This window comes from Pinus tabuliformis, chromosome 4_2 (assembly GCF_031772625.1).
Source record: "Pinus tabuliformis cultivar Carrire ecotype Pingquan chromosome 4_2, CPIR1, whole genome shotgun sequence".
Lineage (NCBI taxonomy): Eukaryota > Viridiplantae > Streptophyta > Pinopsida > Pinales > Pinaceae > Pinus > Pinus tabuliformis.
In genome coordinates, this window is record NC_142304.1 from 569,515,264 (window position 1) to 569,527,649 (window position 12,386).

The following is a 12,386-nucleotide window of genomic DNA, read 5'->3' on the forward strand; positions in this document are numbered from 1 at the left end:
TTCCTCCATCTTTTGACCTGAAATTTTAGTTTCCTGAATAAGCATGATTTGAGGTTTGTCCTTCCTCAGTCTTGCCGCTAAATGTCTCTGTTTCCCTTTACTGTTTAGGCCTCTAATATTCCATGATGTCAAAATCATTGATGAGGTTGAGATAGATTTTGAAACACCGCTGACAGCGGAACCACTCTCCCTGTGTTCACCAACATTTCACCCATTATTTGGATGGAGTCCTTAAGATTTTTCCTTCCTCTTGCCCCCCCCCCTTGCCTTGTCCTTGCTGATCTGATCTGTTTTCCCTCCAGCTCTCTTGGTATTCTTTGGGCGTAGCTTTACCTTTTTCCTATTTAGCCTTATATTGTTGAAAGGTTTCCACATACAACCTCTTCTAGGCTTCTAGGATAAACCTCTTGTCCAGATTCCTCCATTCATTCAATAATTTTCTTAATACTTCTTCCTGTTGACTTCAATCTTCGCTGGTTGTCTCCATGTCTCCCTCCATCTATTCTGCTAGTTCTTCTTGTTCCTTTCCTTTGTCTATGGTCTCACTCGGGGCTTTCCTTTTTGTGTGTTCTTTCACTGCTAGCACTATTGTCTGACTCCTTATCATCTTGATTTTCCATGGTTTGGTCTTCCTCTTCTCCCTCTTCCTGTAATATTTTAAAGCTGTTTTATTTCTCTGGGGTTGTTTGTTTTTCCTTCTTATCTTCCTTGGGGATTTCTTTGTTTATTCTCCGTTTGCTTTTCACCTCTTGGAATCCTTCTTGGTCAACTGGCCCTCTCTTTTGCAGGTTACTCCTCCTTTCTTCTTCTTCCATTGTAATCGGGCATTCCTTAGCCAGATGGCCATGGTCATGGCACCTACGGCATCTAAAAGGGATGTGCTCATAGTCTAAGTTTTGCTGCTAGACTTCTTCATGGTACTCTAGTTCCACAGAATCTGGGATAGGGTTTGCTAGGTTCATATAGACACATATCCTAGCGTACGAAGTATACCTTCCTTTCTTTGTGGTTTCTGCTATTTTCACAAAACTACCTATTGAGTTTCCTATCCCCTCCAATATTTCTGGGTCCCAGAAGTCAATAGGTAGCCCAAATAAACGAACCCAGACTGGCGCTGCTAGAAATTTTTCCTTATCGAGGTTGTAGCATTCCTCCCAATAGCGCATAAAAAGACCAGCATTATAATAGAAATAAGGGCCATTTTCAAATACTTTTTCCTTATCTTGCAGGTTTGAGAAAATTACTGTAAAGAAGCCCTTCGCTCCCAGCTTGAGCTCAATGTGTCCTTGGGGCTGCCATTTTTGCTGAATCCACTTGGTTAGGTCTCTTTCCGACGGCCAAACGCCTACAAACTTGTAGATAAGGGCATGATCTTTCATATAAATTCTGTACCTTTCCAATTTATTCGATGGTATCACAAACCTGGGTTTCTCCTCTGCACATGGCAGGCATCTTCCCCTTCTACTCACCTACCAAGTCGCTCCCAGAACCGGACCAACGTTTTGTTTCTCCTTTGTCAACTGACTGTTCTATCCGTCTCCTGTCACGGTATCTCGATAGGAGGGGATTTCTCCCCTCCTGACACCTTTTATCATGACCTTTTTCTCTCAGATGTTTGTCTTATCTTCTACTGTACTCTCTGTTGTTTGCAACCTGACCTTTTCTCTGTTCCTCCCTGCCGATTTTACCTCCTTGCCACCATTAGGGTTTCGGTTGCAGAGCCAAAACCCGACCTCTTGTTGACATAAATTTACTTCCAGTTTCACACGATTTTAGTATTATAAACTTTTTGTTATTTAATTTGATACGATTTTAGTATTATAAATTGTATATATTTTATTTTGTATGCGTAATTTAACTAGATTTTAGTATTAAGATGTAATGTATTTTATTTATTTCCTTTTATTTGGGCAATTCAGTTGGATTTTTGTACTATGAATTAGATGCATTTCATTTTTGGGAGTAATTAGATTCCACTAGATTTTAATATAATGTATTAGATTATTTCATATTGTTTTTCAGCTGCATTGGACTTGATTTTATTATTATGAATTGGATGTATTTGATTTTTTTTGTTCAATTGTATTTGATTTTAGTAGTTTCAATGGGATGTATTTCCTTTAGTTTGGGTAATTGGACTGGATTTTGCTATTATGAATTGGATGTATTTCATTTTTCTTGGTCAACGGTGTTGGAGCTTAGCATGATGAAGTGGATGTATTTCATTTTGTTTTTTCAAGTGTATTAGATTTTAATATTATGAATTGGATGTGTTTTATTTTGTTTAAGCAACTTCAATGGGTTTTAGTGTTATGAATTAGATGTGTTTCATTTTTCTTAAGAAACTGTAGAGATTTTGGTATTATAAATTGGATGTATTTCATTTTTTTGAGCAAATGAACTAGATTTTAGTATTAGCACAACCACATTAGTAACTCTGGTTGATATACTCCTGAGGCATGATTTTCCATCTATTACAAACATATAAACTGTAGAATATTTTAAATATTTGATCAATATAAGAGAAATCAAGCATAATTAATTCAAAATCTTACATGTTTAATAGCTAAGTGAAATTATTAACTTTATTCATATTTTTTGAACTTTAAAATCATCATTCTAATAAAAATTCTCTCATAAATTCTGTCATGTGATTTCTACCGAAAGACATTGTTTAAAAATGACAATCTTATAAAAAAGATGAATTATAAATAAAATCTAATTTATTAACAGTCATTATCATTTTAATATATAAATAATATCATGAAATTACCATTTTCATATATAAACAAAGTGAAACAATTTACATACAAGGAAAATTTATTTTCCATATCAAAAAATAATATAAATATAAATTTATTTTATTTTTTAATTCTTCACATTAAAAAAATCAAATTTCTAAATAAACAAATATCCCACGAACACAAAAACAAAAAAAAATGACTTTTTTTTTAAACAAACATTTTATATAAAAAATTTGGAAAACTTACACTAAATATAAATATAAATTTATTTTACTTTTTATTTCATCACATTAAAAATCAAATTTCCTAATTAAATGAGATAGAAGTAGCATTTAGTTTATAGTGTATGAAACATTTGGAAAATTACACCTTGGTAGCAATCCTATAATGCAATCATGCTCATTCTTAATTCCAACTGAGTGATCAAAATATGTACTGAGTGATCAAAATATGTATATGAGATTTAACTTTTTTTCCTTGGATCTAACATTTGGAAAATTACACCTTGGTAGCAATCCTATAGTGCAATCATGCTCATTCTTAATTTCAAGTGAGTGATCAAAATATATGTATGAGATTTAACATTTTTTTCTGGGATCTAACATTTGGAAAATTACACCTTGGTAGCAATCCTATAATGCAATCATGCTCGTTCTTAATTCCAGGTGAGTGATCAAAATATATATATATATGAGATTTAACGTTTTTTTCTTGGATCTACTTATATCAGCATATAAGACAGAATCCTCACATTAGAGTTATTTCATCACTATTTTCTTGGTCTTACCGCATAAAATACAATCTATGAGCGTAGAGAAAGAAAGAGCCAAAACCATCAACCCCAAGAATTACCACGCTGATATTTGAGCATTCAAATCAAAAAAAAAAATGAATCGTATTTTAGAACGTTGGCGGTTTTTAGCCGGGGTAAGTGCAACCTGTGATTGCCAACAATCTCGAAAGGCAAATATCTTCCACGATATAGTAATCGTCCGTTAGCTTAAGGATGATTGAAACGAAACGATTCCAATAGTTTAATGGATAACAAGTAAATTGAGGATTGAAAGGAGACTCTTTTTTTTAATAAATTAAAGAGAAAGAGTAAATAAAGAAATTGAAAAACCATTAACATATTTTTTATATTATTTGTTCGATCATGTATTATTAGATGGAATTCTCAGATTATCCCATCTGAGCCATTTAAAATTTATAAATTATATTTTTTTTTTTGAGCCCAAATCCAATATAAATCAAGCCTTCGTCATACTTATGAATTGGATTTATTGCATTTTGCTTGGACAACCATTTTGGTGAGGAAAATAGCCATATATATATATATAACAAATCTCTTTCTATTTTTTTTGGGAGTGAGAAATTCAAAATTATGATAAGATCATTGGCTTATACCCATATGAAAGTAACATTTCAAAATAATAATAAAAATTCAAGAATCAATCTATAACCCCATAATATATTTGACATTGCCAAGTTTAAAAGAACATGAAAACTAACTAAGCTATAACTTAATTTTAACTTCTAACTATTATTTTAATTAGTTAAACATACATATATTTTAAAAAACATGTAACTTTATTCTAAGCCATCTAATTTAGGCTTACTTTACCAAGGAATTTTTTGGCAAAAAATTGTAAGAGATAGAAACCCTCGGATCAAACACAAGGGCCAACAAAGGGTCCATCATAGTCTAGTGAAATGCCGACATTTTCACCTTACTCAGAATAAGTAAGGGGTCTCACCAGAGGTGTGTTCAGAATTGAATAGGATAGGGACTAGTACCACACATCAAGGAGTGTTATGACAATAAGTATCATCCACATCTATTCTAGGAACTCACATTACCATACATGCGACAAACACAATGTATAACTCACAACATACCGAAGTGGACACATAAACTTAACATGCATCCAGAAGAAATTTTTATAAGGGTGATACAAACCAACACATTCAAAAACATAGAATAATCCCACAACTTATTTCCGTTAAACATAAAGTATCATTACATCCTCACATTACATCCCTTTAGGTAGGCTAAGAAGAATCATCAAAGAATCTGGGTCAGAAAGAGATGAACTAAGAATATAACCAATTTCTATAGAACCAATGACAACATTTCGGCATACGATTTTTGGCACCCCTATATTGTCTTCACCTTTGACTTTTATAAAATTCACTCACCTAAAATTACAGACCTTCCCTTTGATACTATATGTTTCCTCTTTGGTGAATTTTGTGACTCAGCTGCAACTACTCCATCTCTCCTCGACATCCTCTTTGAACACTGTTGTGCTTGTATTTTCCCATACTTTTCGCTTGCCAAATTTAGTGTCTCATAGATCTTGGTATATTTTCTCCATTTTCCTAAGCAATTTTCATTGCAACTACCTTTTGGTCAGACTTGGTCAAAATGTGTCAAAATTTCATCCCCCCAAACGAAGGACCCAACGACCACAATTGGTTGACTCGTCTCGAAGTCAAACCTTCACTGGTGTTGCTACTTCTTGTTGCTACTATGGGGCTCCTGCTTGTGTTGCTTCTTCCTGAACTATTTCTTTGTGTGTTTGATGCTCTCTTTGAAACAAAGGACCTAACTCCAACATAGAATGGATGGCTTTAGTATTGAATTAGGTATAGTCAATGATCATTAACTACCATGAATCCAACAGAGTAGCAATTTGCTCAAGAAATGGCATGGTGAGTTCAGCTATTAGTTGGGTGGATCAGGTAGTCATGAGTGCAGACCCTTGGGTCTCTGCCTCAGTTCTAAGTTTTTGCAACTTCTAAAAATGGATATATATGGGGGGTTTTAGGTTGCGTAGTGGAGGCTTGGTGGCTTGAGAGTCATCCTCAATCTATTGGATTTGTTTCTCTAGCATGTAAGTCTGGGAAAATAAGTCATTTTGTAAGTCAATATCAGGCATAAGTAAGGTTTGATTGAGAAATTGATCATCCCTTTAACGCAAAAGTATAGTTTTGATTATTCCTTTTAGCGAGAAACCCAAACTACTCATGAATTTGCGTGAATATTTCTTGTGCCTCCGCAATAGCGTGGTGAAGGGAGGCCTTAAGAGAAGCCACGTCTGTAATATTTTGCTCAATTTCAATGGCATATTCACTATGTAAATCAGGGAGTACTTTTTAGTTGGATATGATAGTATTTTCAAGCTCTTGGTCTGACAAAACAAGGGCAACACATGAGGTTCTAACGTGGTCGCAATAATCTAAAAGTGTGCAAGCTGAGAAATCTTTGGCGCATTATGTAGTACCTCAAGTATAGTAGGCCAAAGTATCTGAAACCTAGCATTGATATCATCGACCTGCTACTACAGTGCTTTGTTTTCTTATAGGATTTGTTGTTGTCATTACTCATGTTCGACTACCAATGTATTATACAATTCTTCTCCTTGTCGAGCAGCCAGTTGTATTTAGGTAAATAATTGATATAACAACTAATTCTAAAGGTCATCGGTTGACATGGTAGTAGGGAGAGGGGATTGAGCCTACTGAGGTTTCCAACTAGCAACCGACCTTTTGGATTAGCCTTGTGGTGAGTTGTAGGTCCTCTACAGTGTGGGTGCTACTATGAACATATAGAGAAAATGGTGGTGGAAAATTGGGAATAGAGGTAGATGTATGATTTATAATTCTTATAACATCCTAGCCTTGGGGACTATGGTGGATTTTCTGGTCATTTGTTGGTTTAGGGCTTCATTCCAGTATAAGGATAGAAGAGGCATGGTAACTGTATCCATGCGTGTAGTGTTTGTAGTGAGGACATCATGGGTGATGTCACTAATTTCTTGGATGATAAAATTGAACTCTATTTCAATCTCAATATTAAGGAGGTTGTCATTTTGAGGAACGCTTGGAATGATCGTGGACGAGGAGTTCGTATGGGGTGATAGGTTGTGAGATATCAAGGAAGTGGTTGAGATGGAATATAAGATTTCTTTGATGATATAGGTGCTTGGGATGGAGTGGGGTTCTTCATAGGTGAGGTTGAGGACTTGGGGTAAAGTAAGAGGAATGGTGTGTCAGGAAACTAAAGGAATTAGGGTAGAAAAAATCCATGGGTGTTGGTGAGCTCCAGTATTGTAGCAATAATGCTACAACTCCTGGGGCTTCCTGTCTCTCATTTTATCAACCCGGTAGTTCGTACAAACTTTGAAGCGACTGTGCTATATGCACAAGTACTAGCTCTTGCCGCAGCTGTCACTTGGTCAGCTGGCACAAGTCCGCTAGGGCTCAAGCCAACTTCTATAGGCTCTCAGAAGAAGCTTGCTAATTGATGGACGAAAGCTATTCTCAAAGGGAAGCTACTCTACTTGACAAAAATGAACTAAAAGCAAATCAAAGCATGTAAACCTAGGAAACCCTAATTTAACTAGTCCAACCTCTATAATGCAAAGAATGGGAATGAAACTTCTACCAATGCTGCTGTTACCTCTAATAAGTGAAAATGCATGGATCTAAGCTGCTTGCATCATAAAAGACATGTTGTTGTATTTTTCCTTTAAGTGTGTGGAATGATTGTGATTGTGTGCTAATTAGGGTTTGGTTGTGCAGATGGGATGGAGAAGGAAGGAAAGCGTGGGACAGGTTGGGGAGGCTAGGAGAGGTCCCTAGTGATCCTTAGCATCCATCCACAAAGGTTCCTCACATTCAGAAGCTCAGCAACCGAAAGGTTCCTCACATTCAGAAGCTCAGCAACCGAGTGAGTGGCCTCCTACAGGATGTTTGCAGGGGATCCTACAGGATACTCAGAGGTTTCTACAGGATGTCTATAAACTGCTACAGGATGACCTATCGTGAGGGTTTGAAGTGATGGAGGAGTGATGGAATGGTAGGGGGAGATATGTAAGGTAGGGATAAGGCTGGTGATGGCTCAGAAGTGAAGGAATAGGATGGGGAATAAATGTAGGGAGTAGGTTGGGAGATAGAGGGTTATGACAACGAAAGGGCTAGAGAATGAAGTTACGTGAGGAGTGGAAGACTTTGGGAGATAACAGAGCGGAACAGAGGTCAAAGATGTGGTTGCATGCGTGATCAAGATGGAGGAGAAGGTAATGGAACGGGAGATAGCAGTGTAAATGAAACAAATGCTTATGACTGTCACCAAACCGAAAATGCATTAACCTAAACTACCTGTGCTTGTAAATTCAATGAACAAAAATCCAAAACGCGAAGGAGAATGTGCATGAAGCTGTGGTAAAGGAGTGTGGTGCAGGTGTGAATGACAAGGAAGCATCTAACATAACCGTGACTGTATTGCAGCAATCATCAAGTAAAGAAATGCGTATTTTTGGTGGTTAGTTTTGGACTGCACCCCAATCTCCAAGAGAGATGGCAGTGAGCCTTAACAACCTTTTTGCTGGAGCTCCAATCGATTATCTCTATCCTCTGCTACACTAAGCAACCGAAAACAAATTCAGCATAAGCAAATCCTAACTAACTCATGAAAAAGACCAAATTAACAACCTGTAATTCGAATTGCACGTGCAAACGAAAACTAAAAGTGCTGAAACGAAATGGAAACAACACTACAGCAGAGGGGATCTATGGCTCTCAGGTTGGGCCCTAACCTGAGAGCTATAGTCTCCTTAAGAAAACTCAGAACTAGATCAGAATCTGCATTCTTTATTCATAATCTGATGTCATGCCAAATTGGCTTACAAAAAGGAACAAAAACTGAGCTGTGCTCCAAAATTACAATAGAAATACGAGAGTTTCAACAACCTATCCAAAGCTAAGGCCTCTATACTTATACAAAAACGATGATCCAACAAGTGTCCTTGATTTTAGGAGCTTGGCTGTCCAACTAGAGTTTAACTGTTGATCCTGTAGGACAGTCATAACTACTGTTCCTGTAGAACAGTTATAACTGCTGTTCCTGTAAAACAGCTGGCTGCTTCTAAGCTCTGAGGGGAGATGGATTGGAGCTCGGAGTTCTTGGTGGAAATCACGAGGAATGTCCCCAAGACCGTGGACATCCTCTCCTAAAAGCCAGCAGTGCCACCTCATTGTCTCCTTGTCTCCTTTTTCGTTGTCTTTTTCTCCCTTTTAATGCCAAAACCTGGGATCATAATGCATTAGTCACGTAGATAGAGTGTCTACCCTTCTTCCTACAAACAACATGAATAAACTAAGAAATGCATACATAAGCAGTAAAAAATCAATGGTTTGAGCAAGTAGAATAGGCCAAAATGAGCCCAAATTGTACCAAAATTGGGGCTCATCATCACCCCCCAGCTGAACCATTTGCTCATCCTTGAGCAACTCATTCCAAGTCCTCATCTTTCATTGCTTTCACTGCTTCTCTTGCATCCCAAGGCTCGGTTGTAGTATCCTCTCTGTAGATGTGAAACCCTGCTATTCTGTTCACTTCTTCCCATTGTTGACTGTCATCTTCCTTTGTATTGCCTTCAGTCAAACCCAGCAGTAGTGGTGGGCTGAGTTTAAGGCCAATCCAGTTGGCTTGGAGGCTTTGAATGGATTTCTTGTAAAGGTCAACTCTTGCCAAAGCTTCCCTCAATCGGATGGGTGTATGGTATTCTCGGATTTGCAAGCTGTGGCCCAGGGTATTCCATCTACGTGCACAAGCATGGGCAGCACTTTCCCCCAACAGCCTTTCCATGTCTTCAAAGTGGGCTATGGCTTGGGCCTGTTGGTCCATCAATCTCAAGGAAGCTGTGGGATCCGTAGCCAACTGTTGATGGGTTGAGATGAGTGCCACCGGGTCTTCTAGTTCTGGCCTAATGAACAGTGGCTCACTCACTTCTCGGTTCATGACCGATTTTGCTTCATTTTCTCTTTGGTCTTCATGGTTTAACCATGAGGCCAACGCCATCAATTGCATATCACCCAAGGAAATATTGGGATCCCATGAGACTTCATTAGGCAGAGCCAAGTTGTGAAGGTAAAACTCTGCCAATTTGGCTTTGTCTTCTGCTGAACTAGTATTGCATAATTCAGAAAATTGATGCGGGTTTTGGATTGAAATACCTCTCTGTGCCAAAGTGTTTATCTGGAACTGCAGCCATTGATCTTTTAAGAACAACCCATAGGATTTTGCAGGCGATCTGCATTGAATTGCTTCTATGGCCCAACTGGCCATGCAGGCCAATTGTGTTTCCTTCTGTTGCAGCTGTTCCTTGAGGGCTTGCACTTCAATTTTTGTTTGCTGTTCCTCTTCCTGTAGAAGTGATATTGGTTCTTCAAAACTGGTGGTCAGCTCCTTTTTGCTTGGTTGTTCTTTCATGATGTCCTTGGAGGATGTCAATGCTCCCCCCTTTAGTTCTTGCAGCTGCAACCTCAACCTATGATTTTCTTCCTGTAGAAGCGCATGTTGGCAACTAGCCACATGTTTAGCCATGGTGAATTCGCTCCTGACCTCCTTAAGTTGCTCCTGTAAAGGTCCTATGTCTGCCACTCCCTTTGATTTGGCAATCTGCATCCATGTGTGAGAACGGACCCTCTCCTCTTCCAATGCAAAGAATAGAGGTACAATAAATTTTTGCGGTATGATCTTTCCCGCCTCCAAGAAGGTGTAGTAGGAGTTCAGATTAGGTGAGGGGCTAGGTTCAAGGATATGTTCTCTTTCTTCCTCCCTAGGAGGTGCTAGCTCACCCTCCTTTGGTGACAAGGGTCCTTCCCCTTCTCTTTGTTCGGTTTCCTGTAGCCGAGCCAAAGTATCCTGTAGGACATTTTCGGCTTCCTGTAGCCGGGTTTTTTCGTCCAACAGATCTAACCTTTCTTGCCATGTGATCTTCTTTGGACTTCCCTTTTCATAGGTAACTATAATCTTTGAGGGTGATTTTTCTTTGGGAGAAGAAGGGGTGTCTTCGATGACAATTGGGCTGCTGGACTGCGTCTGTGGTTTCCCTGTTTTTATCCGAACACTTCTCCGGGCTTTGAAGTAGAGAGGAGAGTCCCTCTTCCTCTTTCCTTTTGGCTTAGGTGGCGTACTAAGGCCAGCTAATACAGCCGCTGCCTCCCTAGCCAGAACATCCACCTTCTGCTTCTTTGATTTTGATTTTGCATGGCTTCCTGTAGAAGCTGTTTTCGGGCTTCCTGTAGAAGCCTGCTTCACCTTTCCTGTAGTGACGGGTGTCTTGTCTTTCGCTTGCTTTGCTGTAGGGGTTTTATCTTTTTGTTTGCTTGTGAGTGCTGGAGAGGTAATTGGGCTGACATGGCCTGCCCCACCTTTGTCCCTTCTGCTTTTTGACCTCAATTCCCTCGCTGACAGGATGGGGGAGTCAGCTTTTTCTTCAGCACCTTTTTCTTCGTGCTGCTTCTCCTGCTGCTGCTCCTGCATGGTAGTCGGGGCACTTGGGCTAGTTTCCTTCTTTTCTTCGGCCACTGCTTCTTGCTCTTCACTGCTAGACGACCCCGTTTCTTCCATCAACATTTTTATGTCTCCTTCTCGTGTTAAATTCCGGAAGGATTCCCACGAGAGGGGAACCTTATAGGAGTGCAGTGCATCCTCTACAAGCAATTTGATCAGCCCATGGTGTGCCACCTGATCTGGGACGCCATCTTTGAACTTTGTAGCAAACTCAATCAAGGATTGTAACAGGAAATAAGGAATGCTTAATTTCTGCTCTACAGGAAGATTGATCCAGTGTCTTAATTCGGTGAGCAGCCTGAAATGATATGCATACACGATGCTGTAACGACCCTCACAGGTGATATATTTCATAATTTGCAAACTGACTTCGTTCCATGGTGGCAACAGGCTTGTCCTCCTCACCCCATTTTTGTCCTCTGTGAATGATTCTTTAGGTGGGAAGAACTCCTTCTTGGATTGCTGGCTTAGTTTTCGTTCTTCTTTATCCCACGGGAGACCCATAGGAAGCTCAGTGATTCTACTGATAGACTGCGGGGTTATCTTGAGGCTTAGGCCTCTGAAATTGACTGTGGCCAGCACCTTTGATTTTGGCCTCAGGGCCTGCAAGAATTCCTTGGCCACTTCCTCATCGTACCCCTGCGACTTATCACAAAAAGGCATCCATTGTGCTCTGGTGAAGAGCTCTACCACTGCCCAATTTCTTCTTAGTGTATTTGAATCAGTGGGCTCTCGCCTGATAAATCCACCCGGCATGATGGCACAATTTTCTTAACCGGAGGTGGTGCTGGTGGAAGAGAGTTTAGTTTCGGTGACAGAGTGCAGAACAATGCGTATAACCCACAAAAATTTTACAACACAGTCTAACCACGCAACAATCCTGTAGAATTGCAGTATGGGCACACAGACAGCAATTTGTCTACTTTCTCATTTACCCAGACAGTAACTGACAATCCTACCACCTTAAATGAGCAATTGCATGAGGATTCCAGGGTTACCTCGTTACTCGGCCACCTTTTTTTACGTGAACACCCGCGTTCCTGTAGAAGACTGCGTTCCTGTAGACTGCGTTCCTGTAGAACTGTGTTCCTGTAGGAGCAGTGCGCAAATTTCCGAGAGGACTGCAATTGGACCGCGGTTGAGGTGCGCTTCACTGATGTTCTGGTAGCCAACAGCTTGGCGTATCAAGGTGCAGAGACGATCAAAAGAGTTACTCAAGTTTTGAAGTGGAGGTGGATGGATATACACGCATAATCTAGCCGATTAGATTTTGAATC